This window comes from Temnothorax longispinosus, chromosome 12 (genome assembly GCF_030848805.1).
Source record: "Temnothorax longispinosus isolate EJ_2023e chromosome 12, Tlon_JGU_v1, whole genome shotgun sequence".
NCBI classification, from domain to species: domain Eukaryota; kingdom Metazoa; phylum Arthropoda; class Insecta; order Hymenoptera; family Formicidae; genus Temnothorax; species Temnothorax longispinosus.
Window position 1 is genome coordinate 5,036,667 of NC_092369.1, and position 5,565 is coordinate 5,042,231.

Below are 5,565 nucleotides of genomic sequence, written 5' to 3' on the forward strand. Positions count from 1 at the left end.
CATGATATTATACATTTCCCGAAGCTTCTATTTGTACAAACTTTCGTGTATTGAAAAGCTTTTGAATCCGGAAAGTTTGCAAACTACGTATCATGCTCAACGCTCTCCATCTCGTTCGACACGCTTATTCCGCTTCTCTGGCTTCTTTCTCATCTCCATCTGAGTTTCTTTTTATATGATAGTATACAATTTATTCTACTCCTCTTAACTATCTTTGTCTCTATTCACGGATCGATAATGACGAAAAGAAATAATAAATGCAAACGAGATCGCGGATACTAAGTATTTGTGTAAAATGTACAAAAAGTTTCTATAAGAAAGTGCAATTTAATCAATTAATATAGAAACAAATATTCATCTTTTGTTTTTAATAATGTCTTAATTTTTCGTTAAAAATTAAAAACATTTTGTTTTAAAAAAATAAAAGTTTTCGATTTTCAAAAGCAATAACAGAGAGATATTTTGGCCAGCTAACAATATGAAAATACGGGCAACCGAATCTTTGGAAAGCTGATCAGGTTGCGGCATGAGACCGTCAGGTGGTAAGCAAGACCTTCACCTGATCTTTTTTTCTTATCTTATATATTGTCTGTACTCCTTTTCACTTTATATTTTTCACATATTCCAGTTTATATAACCATGCTATGTCAATCGTACTTTTTGTTTTTTTTTCTCGTTATTTCAGCGCATGATGTTATCTATTTTACAAAAGGATTGTAAAATTGCGTAATTTCTTCTAATGTTTATTTTATGTGCTAAAATTTAATTTTTGTTATTTCATGTATTTAGGGCCGGTTGTTCCAACCTATTGGTAAGCTACCTGATAGTTAAATCACATGTCTATCTTTGTCCAATGTAAAGGATAAACAAAGACATACATATGATTTAACTATTAGGTAGTTTACCAACAGGCTGGAACAACCAGCCCTTAGTGATATTTATTTATTAATTCTTGTATCTTTCATGGTATTTTGATTCTCTAGATATTTACGTTATATCCGAAAGATGTGTACACATATCTTTCTTGACATTTTTCTCCTTTCAAGCAATACATTTTCATTTTGTTTTTATTTAATCTTTCACGATTTTATGAACGACATATTACCTTGATGCCTCTTCTTGTTCTTAGCTCATTTATTACTTATCGAAATTAAGGCAAACGGATATTTCTTCCGGAATAATTTCAAACTCGATCTGTTATCCGATTTAAAACGTTTACTTAGTATCATATATTGTGTACAAACCAGATATCATCGGCTACTATACTTTGATGAGGAATCTAAATTACAGAAACGGACTTGTAAATCAAGTTACAGCTGTCTCTTGATCTCTATCTGATCTTGTCATATCAGTATTTGCAAATGTAATTTTGGTTTATATATCATGGAAAAAGATCCTTATGTAGATAACGACGATGATAACAAATGCACATTAATTCATCGAAGAATTGACCAGGATTTGGAATAAAAATCATATAAAAAATGATTTTTGATACGACATTGGGCAAGACATTGTTTATTTTTGAGAGAGAGAGAGAGAGAGAGAGAGGGAGAGAGAAATAGCTATAATTTTGCTACTAATTAAATCATTGAAAATCAATTATTCAAAGAACATAATATTGCTTTGTATAATATATATAGAAATAATATTCGGCATTTAGTTACGCAAATGGATCTGAATGAAAATAATGCGATTGTTAAGCTGTTATGCTTGACTAATTGTAAGCAAAGCAGTGAAAGAGACCAAATAGATCTGGACATCTAATCACAACGCACTGTAAATAAATCTCAATTCGAAATAACTTGAATGATGCCATGGTTCAAAATTTAGATTCATTTATATTCGTATATGATAAAAATTTTCTCTTATATAACGACACAAACATGTTTGAAAAAAAAAACAGGTAATAACAAACAATTTTTATTGAAAATCTTCAACTTTTACCACCTTCGTAAATGCCAAAATCCGCTATTAGCGAAAGAAAAACAAGACCTCTTTGTAAAAGTATAAAACCGGGTTAGATAAAGTGGATAAAAGTGAATAAAAGAAATTCTAACGCATACAGTCAATTGACCTTTACATTTGTGCAACAGTTAACAGATGGTAGTCACTCTTGTAAATAAATCAAACTACTATTATTATTATGTGCCATTTAGTATACGTCAGAATAAATATAAAATGTACGATTTCTGATCAAAACTGACTCGCTACTTAGAATGTCGCTTTTCACGCACGAGCAGCGATTTTAACCGATACTTATATTTAAATTCATAATATTTACGGAGAATACTCTATTAAATTCGTAGTGTCAAATTATACCTCAATTTGAATTATTTTTAACTATTTCTACAAGTCGCCACTGCTCCTACTCAATATGTCGTTAATTTAACTAAACCAATGGAGCTAAAATAATACTGTTTTGTGTTAAAATAATCAATTTCGATACACGTGGTAACTAAAAATAACAAAATTAACATTTTGTTTAACTTAAGATATTGATTTAAACATCCTTTAACATTTTACAGTAAATATTTATAATGCAAATATTTTCATATCTTTTTCTTTTCTTCCAATTTCAACAAGTCTCGCGGTATCGCGACACAAGGAACAGTTAAATGATTAAACTTGATCGCGGGACAAGGATACTACGAAATAGAAGCTTATAAAGTAAGAAGAAATCGTGTTGGTCTCATCCCATCTTTTTTGATTCTCCTACATCGATTACACAGTTCAACAAAAAATAATTTTTTTTTTAACACAGAACTAATTATTTCTTATAATTTCTTGAATCCTAAATACGGATCCGGTTTCCAAATTATTCCATCACGTCATAATTTTGAGAAATTTACAATTAAAGTTGCAAAAAGGAGCTATTTTCACGTACTTTGTCATATTATAACTATGATATATGACGGACTGTAGAAATTTTATTGCAGTTAAAATTAAGTATGTTGTTAGGACTTTCAATCCTCAAAAGGAATTTTTTTGTGTCGGCTATGGTTAATAAGATATTCAATGTTAAATATTAGGTATATTGCAAAAGAGCTGTGATTAGATCATTGATAATAGCTTTCAATTATGTTCTTGGTTTTCGGCTCTTAATTTAACGTATACAAAGAATATTAAAGACATTAATGTTAAAGAAAAACATTATGTTTCTCATATGATCTTTTACACAACAGTTATTTTTGAATAAACATGTTCAAAATTTTTCAACTACAAGGAATAGAAAATAAGCGTTCTTCCTCCTTTTTTAACTTTGCTATTACGTTTTATAAATATTTTGCGATTAAACCATTCAATTGAACGATACTTTGTCGAGCACTAGTGCAAGCATTAATCTGCAATGATGCAAAATTTCTTTTGTAAAATTAAAAACGGTTAATTGGATGAGAAACATCTCGTTTGATGATACGTTGTTTCTAAGAATCATGCTATTTCTGAAAATCATTGCTATCCCTTTCATATATTAATATACATAGGTACATATATTCATATATTAATGCCTACCAGTAAGTACTTTTTAGAGTATTTACTGCTTCATCTATCAGATATTGTTAAATATTTTTGATAAATATAAAGATTATATAATAATATGAATGACGAAGTATAACAAACTAAAAAATACATGTCAATCATAACATGCTTTCGTTAGCATGGCCGTGAACTTGATCCTGAGTCTTTACCTGACCTACTCAACCAGACTACCAACTATATAAGGACAGTAGAGCGAAGCCAGTTTTCTGTCAAGGAACTCGGCCGTATGAGAAAGAGCGGAAGAAGAGAAGCGAGAATGTAGTTGAGGGTGAATAGCGAGGGTGAAAACGAGGGTAAAGTTGAGGGTGACCATAGTCGATTCCTGGCAAAATGGACAGGGATTGATTCATGCTGTCGGAAAGTCCCTCGATAGAACTAAACCATCTCAAACCTATCCTCCGTATACCATTATATTTCTGTCTTCGTTTTTTTAACGTCAATGACATGCACGTGATACAAAAGTTTGACAGAGATTTGGCGAAACATAGATAATCTTAAAATACTGATTTGAGATTTATAAATATAAAAAATTAGACAAATGTATTTTGCACATATTCTTTATATGTATTGTTTATGTTCCTCGTTAAGAACTGAATTCTCTGATAATTTTAATAAAAAAAGAGATAACTACAAGAGAAAACTTATATTCTTTGTCTTCATATACTTCGTATATTTTTCTATCAGGTTTTCTTTATTTCTTTGGTTCCTCGAATAAACCAAAAACAAGAAAGAGGACCCCCCCCCGTTAGTCAAATGCATAATTCATATCACACTTACGATTCACTAAGGTGTAGATTCTTTCACAAATCCGCTTTCATTTATGATTTGATTCAGAGTTACATTTGTTATTAGAAGAGCCTTTCTTCATATCATGATTATGTAATACCAACCATTTTCTGATGACATTTCTGAAATATATAATCTAATTATTTTCATGACTGTTCTGTAATTAAAATCATTGACAACAGAAGACACTTGATGAATATTAAATAATTAGTAATTCATAAACAACTTAAACGATTTTTCATTATCGAAAGGAATATTAAGAATTGTGAGAATTTTAAAATTGATAATTGAGATTTTGACAAAGAATCTTTTCAAATTCCAATCTTTATGATAACCAATCGTTCGTGCCTCAGAATGATAAAACAAAATACGATAAAATTAGATATTAAGCAATCAATAATTGTTATTAACTTATTAAGCAAAGAGCAAAGAAAGAACAAAGAAGTAAAAGAAAGAAGCAATTGTTGAAACCATCGAAATCATTTCTGAACAGCAAAGCAAAGCAATACAATTTATGTTACATGCAATCTGCATTCTTATTCGGATATCTATTATTAAGGACATTCTTGAACAAGAATAAATACAAAGACATTTCGGTTGCACAATATACGAAAGCGTGGTACGTAAAAATATGAATACTTTTTTGTTGCCTGCATTTTTTCTGATATTGCAAATCTATACGCAATTATCGGAGAGACTAAGCTTTTAGTAGCGACTGTACTCACGCTAGAAAATCCATTTCGTTTTAACTTTACGTTCAAATTGAATGTTTTGTAGTTGTGTGTCGACTTGGGAGAGACGTAGCTGCCGGGGTAGAGAAACGAAGGAGAGGTTGGTAGGTTGACGTGGTGGAAGTTGATAGAGGAGAGACGATGGTAGTGAAGTGAGGAGAGCGGGAGGGATCGAGTCTGGCGCGGGGAGAGTGAGTGGATGGTAGAAAGGGGTGTAGAGGTACCAAAGGAGGAAGGCAGGCGACCGTATTCCGCTCTCCCCTTCTCAAAATCACATTCATCAGAGGCGGACGGCCGCACCGCACCATTCCGCTCCTCTCCGCTTTACTCCACTCCACTCTGCGCAAGGGGTGGTACACAGTGCACGGTACCGAAGAAGGTGCAGCACCGTGAGAAAGTATAAGTGAGGGGGTAAATCCATGTACCGGTGGAAAGAGGGAGCAGGAGTACGAGAGATGGTCGATGAGGGGCTGGGGAAGATAGGGGTGTAGGGGAGAGGTTGGGAGACGCG

The 5,565-nt window shown here is 32.2% G+C and overlaps 1 long non-coding RNA gene across 1 annotated transcript; it reads right to left on the reverse strand.

Annotated features, from left to right (window-relative positions):
* Positions 1-3,846: 3,846 nt before the first annotated feature.
* LOC139822945 (uncharacterized) lies at positions 3,847-4,973 on the reverse strand. The gene is made up of 3 exons (XR_011734650.1): positions 4,963-4,973; positions 4,315-4,445; positions 3,847-3,859 (listed from the first exon to the last, which is right to left on the reverse strand). It is a non-coding gene; the product is annotated as an uncharacterized lncRNA (long non-coding RNA).
* Positions 4,974-5,565: the final 592 nt, after the last annotated feature.